Source organism: Mus pahari, chromosome 3, assembly GCF_900095145.1.
Source record: "Mus pahari chromosome 3, PAHARI_EIJ_v1.1, whole genome shotgun sequence".
Lineage (NCBI taxonomy): Eukaryota > Metazoa > Chordata > Mammalia > Rodentia > Muridae > Mus > Mus pahari.
Window position 1 is genome coordinate 40727187 of NC_034592.1, and position 11118 is coordinate 40738304.

The window sequence follows — 11118 nt, forward strand, 5'->3', positions numbered from 1 at the left end:
TAAAGTCTCCCACTATTATTGTGTGAGGTGCAATGTGTACTTTGAGTTTTACTAAAGTCTCTTTAATGAATGTGGCTGCTCTTATATTGGGAGCATAGATATTCAGAATTGAGAGTTCATCTTGGAAGATTTTAACTTTGATGAGTATGAAGTGCCCCTCCTTGTCTTTTTTGATAACTTTGGGTGGAAGTCAATTTTATTTGATATAAGAATGGCTACTCCAGCTTGTTTCTTTGGACCATTTGCTTGGAGAATTGTTTTCCAGCTTTTCACTCTGAGGTAGTGTCTATCTTTCTCCCTGAGGTGGGTTTCCTGTAAGCAGCAAAATATTGGGTCCTGTTTGTGTAGCCAGTCTCTTAGTCTATGTCTTTTTATTGGGGAATTGAGTCCATTGATGTTAAAAGAAATTAAAGAAAAGTAATTGCTTCTTGTCATTTTTGTTGTTAAAGTTGGGATTCTGTTCTTGTGGCTGCCTTCTTTTACTTTTTTTGTGGGATTACTTTCTTGCTTTTTCTAGGGTATAGTTTCCGTCTTTTTGTTGATATTTTCCCTTTATTATTCTTTTAAGGGCTGGATTTATGGAAAGATACTGTATGAATTTTGTTTTGTTATGGAATACCTTAGTTTCTCCATCTATGGTAACTGAGAGTTTTGCTGGGTATAGTAGCCTGGGCTGGCATTTGTGTTCTCTTAATGTCTGTCTAATATCTGTCCACGATCTCCTGGCTTTCACATTCTCTGGTGAGAAGTCTGGTGTAATTCTAATAGGCCTGCCTCTCTATGTTACTTGGCCTTTTTCCCTTATTGCTTTTAATATTCTGTCTTTATTTAGTGCATTTGTTGTTCTGATTTTCATGTGTCAGGAGGAATTTCTTTTCTGGTCCAGTCTATTTGGAGTTCTGTAGGCTTCCTGTATGCTTATGAGCATCTCTTTCTTTAGGCATGGGAAGTTTTCTTCTATAATTTTGTTGAAGATATTTGCTGGCCCTTTAAGTTGATGATCTTCATTCTCATCTACTCCAATTATCCTTAGGTTTGGTCTTCTCATTGTGTCCTGGATTTCCTGGATGTTTTGAGTTAGGATCTTTTTGCATTTTGCATTTTCTTTGATTGTTCTGTCCATGTTCTCTATGGAATTTTCTGTGTCTGATATTCTCTCTTCTGTCTCTTGTATTCTGTTGCTGATGCTCACTCACATCTATGGTTCCTCATTTCTTTCCTAGGGTTTCTATCTCCAGAGTTGTCTCCCTTTGGGTTTTCTTTATTGTTTCTGCTTTCATTTTTAGATCTTGGATATTTTTGTTCAAGTCCATCACCTGTTTGGTTGTGTTTTCCTGTAATTCTTTAAGGGATTTTTGTGTTTCTTCTTTAAGGACTTCTACCTGTTTAGCAGTGTTTGCCTGTATTTCTTTAAGGGGTTTTTGCGTTTCCTCTTTAACGTCTTCTGTCTGTTTAGCAGTGTTTTCCTGTAATTCATTGAGGGATTTTTGTGTTTTGTCTTTAAGCGTTTCTACCTGTTTAGCCGTTTCTCCTGTATTTATTTAAGTGAGTTATTAATGCCCATCTTAAAATTTTCTACCACCATCATGAGATATGACTTTAAATCTGAGTCTTGCTTTTCGGGTGTGTTGGGGTATCCAGGACTCGCTGTGGTAGGTGTACTGGGTTCTGATGATGCCTGGTGTTCTTGGTTTCTGTTAGTAAGATTCTTACATTCACATTTTGCCATCTGGTAATCTTTGGTGTTAATGTTCTAGCTGTGTCTGGCTGGAGCTTGATCCTCCTGTGATTCTGTTAGCCTCTATCAGCACTCCTGGGAAACCAACTCTCTCCTGAGTCTCAGTGGTCAGAGCACTCTCTGCAGGCAAGCTCTCCTCTTACAGGGCAGGTGTCCAGAAGTCTGGAACTCTGTTTTACCTCCTGAGTCCTGGTGTTAAAGCCCTCCTTTTAAGCTGACTTTCCTCTGGCAAGGAAGGTGCCCAGGGTTCTGGGTCTCAGCTCTGCCTCCTGCCTGAGGATGAAGGCCTGATGGGACCCTGTCCAAGAAGCTCTGTTGCTTCTGTTGCCCATGTGCTCTCCAGTGATCACGAGGTCCTGGGTGCGCTAGGGGTCCTTCGGCGTGGAGAGTCCTCTGGGGCCCTCAATGCCCTTGTCCGGGTTCACAAGTAAGATAGTGGGGCTGGCCCCGACCAGAAAGAATCCCAGCCTCTGGTTGGGTGGGGTCCCTTTGTCCCTGTTCCTGCTGGCAGAAGAAACTCCTCGATTCTTTGGAGCTGATGCTGAGTTCCACTCACCTGTGATCCCGAGGTCCCAGGTGTGCTAGGGGTCCTGTGGCATGGAGAGTCCTCTGAGGCCCTCAATGTTCTTGGCCGGGTTCATGAGGAAGATGGCAGGGCTGGGCCCGACTGGAAGGAATCCAGTTCTTTATCTTAAAATGGAAATGAAAGTGGAAAGTAAACCTTTCCAGTAAAACATCTTTACAATTAAATCTTCTCTACAAACTTTTGTGACAGCTACTCAAAAAGTAAATGCTAATTTGTTAGTTCAGACATCAATGGTATTTAAAAGTCGAGTGCTAGAGTCTCCATTGCAGTGACACTAGCAGCTAGAAGAGCAGAAAGTACCCTCTGCCCCACCGTGCTCTAAGTCAGTTCTTTCCCAGTTAGAGACACTTAGAGCATCCTGAATAATAGGGCTCTCACCACCAACTGTTAATACACTTGATTGTGTGGTTTCTTTGTCATGCTTCATGTCTTCTTCATTCCTTGTTGTACAATCCGTGTACTGTGTGTTTGGATAATCTGTGTACTGTTGATCATGAAATAATTGCGCATCGGCTATATAGAAACATAGAAAAATGGTTCTCTCTCCATGCAGACATTAATTCTGTTCTCCACTCAGAGTAATTTGTTTAATCAATGATTATTGATTAAACATCAAGCACACTGCCTCATCAAGCACACTGCTAATTCCAGTATGTCCTGCTTCACTATCTGACTTTTTCTCATTTCTTCTATTTCCTTCCTTCTTTTATGTTTTATTAGCAAAATTAGACATGTTTATTTTTTAACAATGTCTTTATTCATAAATTTATACATTTGTAATAAACAAGTAATTTTTAAAATGAGATGTTGCCTAATCAAGTATTTATTTTCAAAAGTGTTAGTATTACTCTCTGTGTGGGTGTATATGCATTTATCTGCTTAATTCCACAATATTCATAAGAACTCAATTTGTCATATTTGGAAGAAAGGTCTTGTTTGCTCTTTTGTTAAGAATAAAGCACGACGTGACAGGAAGAAGCACACAACCTTTAATTCCCTTAACATTTCATTCTTGAACACTATTGATGTCTTTCTTTCTATAAGATTGTCAATCCTTCTTCAGTTTCCTGTCTTTTCTCTTCTTGTTGTAAGGGATATTCAATAATTTGAGTTAAATTCCTAAATTCACTTTTACGTTGACTACATGCTAATTTAACCCTGTCTTCATATAGAAAAATTTTCAGAATTTATTGTTTACAAAATTGACTGAAGAGTATTGCTGTCTACCTTGGAGATGTCATTTTTCAAACAAAGCACCATGCCAAAGGCTGTGAGAAGGGTCGACATTGTGCTTATCTTTCATTAGCTACCTCACTGTTTGGCAGCCACCACTCGACTATCTGGGAGAGTGAACTATCCTGTATACTTGCCAAAGCTGCCTGAATTCATAGTGTGATTCCTATGACAGGTGGAATCAGCCAGTGTTTCCTTTCAGTCAGGAAACTAGTGGTAGTCCCTAGGCTATTAATTGCATTCAATTTTCACTCTGCTTCATTAATGTTCTCCATTGATGACAATCTCAGGAATAAATCCCGACTTACCTCATGATTTCCAAGGGACTCTATATATCCATGAAAACACTTATTCTGTTTATGTGTTATTGAATTTTCAGGCATTCAAATACTTTAACCAAAATGCTTTTAAATTGTGCTGTTGGAATTGATTAAAACTTAGTAATGGATGAAATTCTCATTACACAGCAAGGATTTCAGGTACCAAATACTATTTAAAGTTTTTGTTCAAGGGAAATGTATTTCTTCCGTTTAAAGTAATTTAAACTTTCTATTAAGGACTACAGTTTTATTAAGAATTCATAGCAAACAATCTCTAAGTTATTTTAAAAATACAAGTGTATGGTAGTTTCTTTAAGCATTATGCCTGTGGAATTGATGTCTTTGATAACAGCAGCTATAATTTACTCACTGCCATTTAAGTAAGTATGCTTCACTATAAATCTCTTAAAAAAACAGCAGAAAATTAAGCATTCACTTTCTAAGCTCTATGAGGGTTGACTGTATAAGATGCTTTTAGTATTTTAGTTGCAATGTTGTAACTTTGCAGGCTATAAATCTGTAAGTGCAGAGTACTCTTATTGGGTATGGGAATATTGAATTTTTCAGATATTTCATTTCATCCACCACATAAATAATTATTTGGCATATGCCATAGGGTAGGCATTGTGCTGAGTACAGAGATTAAGTTATAAAGGAAAACAGGTTGGATTCTACTTTTTTGTTGCTTGGTATGGTAGGCAAGCTGTACATTAATAAAGAATCCACCAGCATATGATAACTGAAACATATACTGGATCTAAGCCAGCAAACTTCAGTAATTTTCTTATCTCTGCCCTTCACCACTACTGCAATTAGAAGAAGCATCCATGACCACATTCAGCTTTTCAGTGGATTCTGGGCCTTTGGACTCAGGTTCATGTGCTTGTGCAGCAAAACTTATCTGCTTGCTGAGTTACCGCTCCAGTCTACTTGTAGTTCTAGCAGTTTACTGTAAAATATACTGACAAATGTTAACATTTTATGGCACAAATATTTGTATGTGCTAATTATCCTTGCTAAAAAGGATGCATTTAATTTATTTGCATTTATTTTTATTTATATGTATGATTGGGTGTTTTGCCTGTGTCTATGACTGTGCACTCTGTGAGTGACATGCCCACAGAAGTCAGAAGACAGCACCTGGTAGAACTTGAGATACAGATGTTGTGAGCTGATCTGCAGGTGCTTGGAACTGAATGCAAGTCCTTTGGAAGAGCACCAAATGCTCTGAATCACCAAGCCATCTCTCCAGCTCTAGTCATCCATTATTGATAAATAATTTACATTAATGAGAGTAAGTGATATTAATTTTAGATAGTCAAAACAAGCATTTGAAATATATTTTTTGATATTTCTCTAAAATATAGACATTTAATAATTGTGGAAACCCTTCAGTTAGGTGTTAGTATGTTTCAAGCTTTTCTTTCTTTCTTTCTTTCTTTCTTTCTTTCTTTCTTTCTTTCTTTCTTTCTTTCTTTCTTTCTTTCTTTCTTTCTTTCTTTCGAACTCCAAATTTTATTCCCATCCCAGTCCACCCTTCTACTGTTCCACAACCAGTACCTCCTCCCCACCCCCTGTCTCCATGAGGATGTCCCTACCTCTCCCCCCTCTCCCCACCAGACCTCTAAACTCCCTGGGGCCTCCAGTCTCTTGAGGATTAGGTACATCTTCTTTGAATAAACCTGGACTCAGCAGTCTTCTGCTGTATATGTGTTGGAGGCCTCATATCAGCTAGTGTAGGCTGCCTGGTTGGTGGTCCAGTGTCTGAGAGATCTCTCAGGGGTCCCGGCTAATTGAGACTGCTGGTCCTTCTACAGGGTTGCCCTCCTTAGCTTCTTCCAGTTTTTCCCTAATTCAACTACAGAGGGCAGCAGCTTCTGTCCATAATTCAGTCCCAAAAAGATAGGCATGGTATGTACTCACTAATAAGTAGATATTAGAAAAACAACAACAACAACAAGAACAAAAAACAAAACAAAACAAAACAAAACAAAACAAAAAAACCAAAAAACCTACAGAATACCCAAGATACAGTCCACAGAAGTCAAAAAGGTCAATAAGCTGAAGGGCCCAAATGAGGATACTTCAGTTCCACTTGGGAAGGAGAAAAAAATCAACAAGGGGGGAAGGAGGGAGGGACCTGGGAGGGAAAAAGAATGCAGGGAAGGAGTGGAACATGATCTGGTATTGGGTGGGAGAAAAGGACTGAAGCCCTGGTGGTCAGCAGAAAGAATGGAAACAGCCAACCTCTGAAGGAAGCAGGTTGGGAGTACCCTCCAGGATGTACCAGAGACCTGTGAGGTGAAAGAATCTCAGGAGTCGAAGGGAGGGACTGAGCCCACCTCCATCAGAAAGACAGGACATCAAGTGAGGGATGGGGTTACCGTCCCACAGTCAAAACGCTGGCGCATAATTGTTCCTGTTTGAAGGAACTGCAGGTATAGAAATGGAGAGGAGTCTGAGGAAAAGACTGAGGAAATGTCCAGCAACAGGCCCAAAGTGGGATCCAGCTCAAGGGGAGGACCCAAGAGCTGACACTATTCCTGAGGCTATGACCTAACAAGCAGCTGAAACAGTCAGATGCAGATATTTGCACTGAATTTGAACGTTTCAAGCTGCTACCACACACAGCTGATGGAGTTCCTCATCTCCACCCTCACCATTACCCACTGGGTTGACCCACAGCACTCTGTGAAAACTGTTCTGATCAAAGCAGTCTGTGGCTGAAGGCTGTCAGAGATGCATTAACTCTCAGTAAAGAGTCTAGAATTCATTATTATTAGACTTATCCTTTACATAAAAAGCACTTGCCATCCATCCCACAATTCAGTATTGCTAACATCAACACTGGTCGTCCCACCTCAACTCACAATCAAAGAATCTTGCACAGACATACCCACAGGCCATCCTGAGCTAGACAATTCTGCTATTGAGACTGAATTTTCAAGAGATTCTAAATTGTGGCAACTTGACATGTAAAAGAGTTCCTTCCTGCATTTGTCTTCTTGGTTTTGTTTTGTTTTGTTTTGTGTCTTTGTCTCTTGCTCAAATGATCTTCAATGATATATCTTCCACTTATCTTTAGTGATAATATAGAAACAATTTTAGTATCTATTTTTGAGATGTTATTTGTTTAACAAATCCAGTCATCCCTTGTCTGCTGGGAGCTCATCCAGCTCAGATGCTTCTCTTGAATTGCAAACTCATATTTTGTTTTGATTTATCGACTATATGTTGTTCATAAAATTATTTTCTGAGTTTTAACATTTCACCTTGAATCTTTCCTCTGGCTATTTAAGCACATCCTCTATTTTATAATTTCCAAACAATATAGAATATTTGATCATCTGTTTTACTAGTAGCTGTTGCATTTACCCAGCTAAGAATCTCAGTAAGCAAAATTTTAGGTCATTAAAATATGTTTTGAAGGGTAAAAAAAAAATCTACTAATAAAGTGAAGGAAAGTAACTTGATATAAAATAGTCACACTAAGGTTATACAAATCCTGTACTCAGTTACATAAGAAAAGGGAAGATAATAAAAAATTGGGAAAAAAAAAGGGAAGATACTCAGTTGAACAATACAAAATCAAATTAAAATCAAAAATTGATAATAAATTTAAATAAAATCAACTATTAAAAAGAAGGAAGCTCTCTGATTATATAATAAAACAAATTCTATTAACTTTTAGGCAAAAGATAAATATAATAATTTAAAAATACTGAACAAGAGTATCGGTACATTTAATACACATTAATATAACATATGAGCATAATAATGCCACTGTATATGAGTCAAATTCCAAATGTATTAGCCAATACAATCAGACATGCAAATAAAATAATTTGCATAAGTACATAAAGATTTAAAATATTTTCAGATAATAGGAGTTTATATGTAAGGAGTCTAAATGTTACATTGAAAATATAAAACTCAACAAAATCACTTAAAATTTCCACATATGAAATTATTATTATGTAAATAAAATAATTTAAAAATGATTCTTAAATGCAAACAAAAAAAAACAAGTAAGTAGAAGCAAAATATTTGTTTCTTTTTTGTTTACAATAAAAAGGCAAATATTTAATGTTCTCATTATCCATTCCTACCAAAGACTTACAACCTTACTTAATGGCCTGAAGCAATGCATTTTTTTTGTGTGTGTAAACTGTGTGTGTTGGGCTCAGTTCAATGGTTATTTGTATTTGTCTCAGACAGGCTCACACTATGTATCCCAGTTTGGTGTAAAACTTGCTTAGTACAGCAGATGGTGTCAATCTTACTGTGATCCTCCTACCTCTGGGATTACAGGCATTTGCTACCAGTATGCAGGCACCTGAAGATCCACATAGGCTCAACTTTCAAGATCTCTGACTCATGTGGTTGGCAGTTGCTTGAAGTGGAAATATCTGGTGACTTTGACAACTCAGTTGTGTCACACGATTTCTGTAAGCTGTCATGTGAGAGAGCATGTGATGTTTCCCTGAAAACAGACACTTAAGAGGGTGAGTGATGTTTAGAAAGAATATGAATGGAACCCCACAGACCGTGAAAGAATGCTCTTGCATCAACCGTTTGCTGATCTTCGCTGATCTCTACTGGTCTTAACTGGTTTTCACTTCATAGAGAGAAACAAGCCAAAGAACTTCTTGTGGTATTCTGGATGATTCTGTCCACTTCTGCTGACTTGTTTGAATCAGACAGAGCCTTGCTGTTTCTGCTGCTCCACTACTGATTCATGTTTGATGTTTGTTATTGGAATGCTAGTTAGGAAACTACAATGAGGAGTTAGACTGCCCCAAGGAACTACTTCTAAACAGATCCATAATTCCCTTTTCCTAGTAACCTTTGTTTTCCTTTATCTCTAGTCAGTGGGTTAAAAGGGAGGTTGAAATGTTTAAGAACTCCAAATGAAGTACCTTTAGAGAAAATCTAAGCCTACAGTTTCTACCTTCCTTATGACTACATCTCAGTTTCAACAATTTCTCAAAATATGGTGATTACATTCTGACAGGCAATGACCTGTGAATAAGATTGCAAATGACAAAAGTAAAAGGATATATCAGATACAATTTATGTCCATAATCAGCCTAGTGTCATTTTGCTAAGTTCTATTGAAAGGTAAGTGACGTACTCAATATCAGAAAGTAAAGACATAAGCTTCAGTTTTCAGTGCAGACAGTTTTATAAATATATGATTAAAGAAGATATTATATAAAGATCTTGAGTCATAATTTTTAAATATACAGCCTATCATCTATTAGTAATAAACTTAGCAGGATATATATAAAATATATAAAATAGAAAACTGTGGATACCATAATGAAAGATATTAAAAACATCATAGAGAATAAGGATTTGTTTACTTAAAAATATTTGCTGTCTCGAAAAACCAAAAAAAAAAAAAATTGGTGTTAAATTGTGGCAATTATTCCTAAATTAATATATAATTTCAACCCAATCTCAATTAAAATCACATGTTTAACTTGATAGATTTTTATTTAAAATTTAATGTGAAAAAACACCTGATAAATTCTAGGAAAATTGTAAAAGGAAAAATTTAGTAATACCCATCACACATGTAAACAAAAAAGTCTGTGGATATATACAGGGAATTCTATTCCAGGGAAAAGGAATAGAATTCCAGAAAATGTAGCAAATTATAAAGTTTTATTTCCAGGTCATGTCTAAAATGTGTATTTCAACAAATGTTGTAGAAACTTCCTGTAGCCATCTAGTCTAGTTATTGCAATCTTTCTGTATTTACCTCCTGATTAGGTCATATTATAGACCCATGTCAGTGTACTTGATATGGAACAAAAAAGAAAATCAATGTTAGTAAAAGCTTACAAATATCCCATGTAGAGGATAATGGAAAATAAAGCCAAATTATTAACAGAAATACTTGTCAGACATGGCACAAAATTAAATCTTTAAAATTTTTATTTCTATGTGCATATGTGTGTCTATATTGTGATATGTGTGTGTGTGTGTGTGTGTGTGTGTGTGTGTGTGTGTGTATGTGTACCATGTGTGATAGGATGCCAGCCATCAGACTGAGCTCAGGGACCCCTATCAGGGATAGCAGAAGGACTTGAGGAGCAGAGGAATATTACAACCCCATAGGAAGAACAATATCAGCTGGCTGGACCACAAAGTACTCCCAGGGACTAGACTACCAACCAAGGAGTAAACAGGGAGAGCCGTGGCTCCAGATACATATGTAACAGAAGACAGCCTTGTCTGACATCAGTGGGAGGGGAGGGCCTTGGTCCTTTGGAGGTTTGATGGCCCATCGTAGGGGGATGCTGGGGCGGTGGGGTAGGGAGGGTGGTTGGGAGGGAGAGCACCCTCATAGATGCAAGAGGGAGAGAGGAGAGGGCAGATGTGGAATGGGAGGTTGGTGGAGCAGTAACCAGGAAGTGGGATATTTTTTGAGATGTAAACTAATGGAAAGATTAATAAAAAAATAAAATAAAAAATAAAAATATAAAACAAAAGATGGTGCCTTGTTTGGACCATTAAGGCATTAAGGGTATTACATTTGGAAGGTTAAACTGTTCTTGTGTGACACAGAGTTAGTTCTTAAGAGAGAGATTTGTAAAAATGAGCTGATCCCTGAGTTGCTGCCTGGTTTCTTGTCTCAAGATGAGCTATCTTCTTCCCACACGGACTCTCACTATCGTGATGATATTGACCATAAATTCCTGCACAGCTCTAATGCAATATCACTGCCAATGTGTGGAATTTTCAGAACAAGGAGATGAATAGTATTCTTTGATATATAGATATAGATACAGATACAGATAGATAGATAGATAGATAGATAGATAGATAGATAGATAGACACACACACACACACACATGTAAATCTGGCTACGCCAGGTTACTTATTATAGAAACAAAAATGAATTAATATGTTATCTTTATTTCACAGAGTTTTATAAACATTTTAAATAGCTTTATTTTATAATAGTTTTATAACTAGGTCCAAGACTTTTATTTTAATCCCTATAGTCTTCCCATAGCAAACAAGTCATGTGGTTTCAAAGAGTATGAAATGGAAATCTTGGGTCTTTATTAAGGAACTAATTTAAAATTTTAGCATAATTATTGCAGAATATTAAAGCAAATTATGGCACAAACCTTGTAGACACAGGGCTTAATACAACTGTACAGTTTACTTGCTATAAAGTAGACTTTCTCTCTCTCTCTCTCTCTCTCTCTCTCTCTCTCTCTCT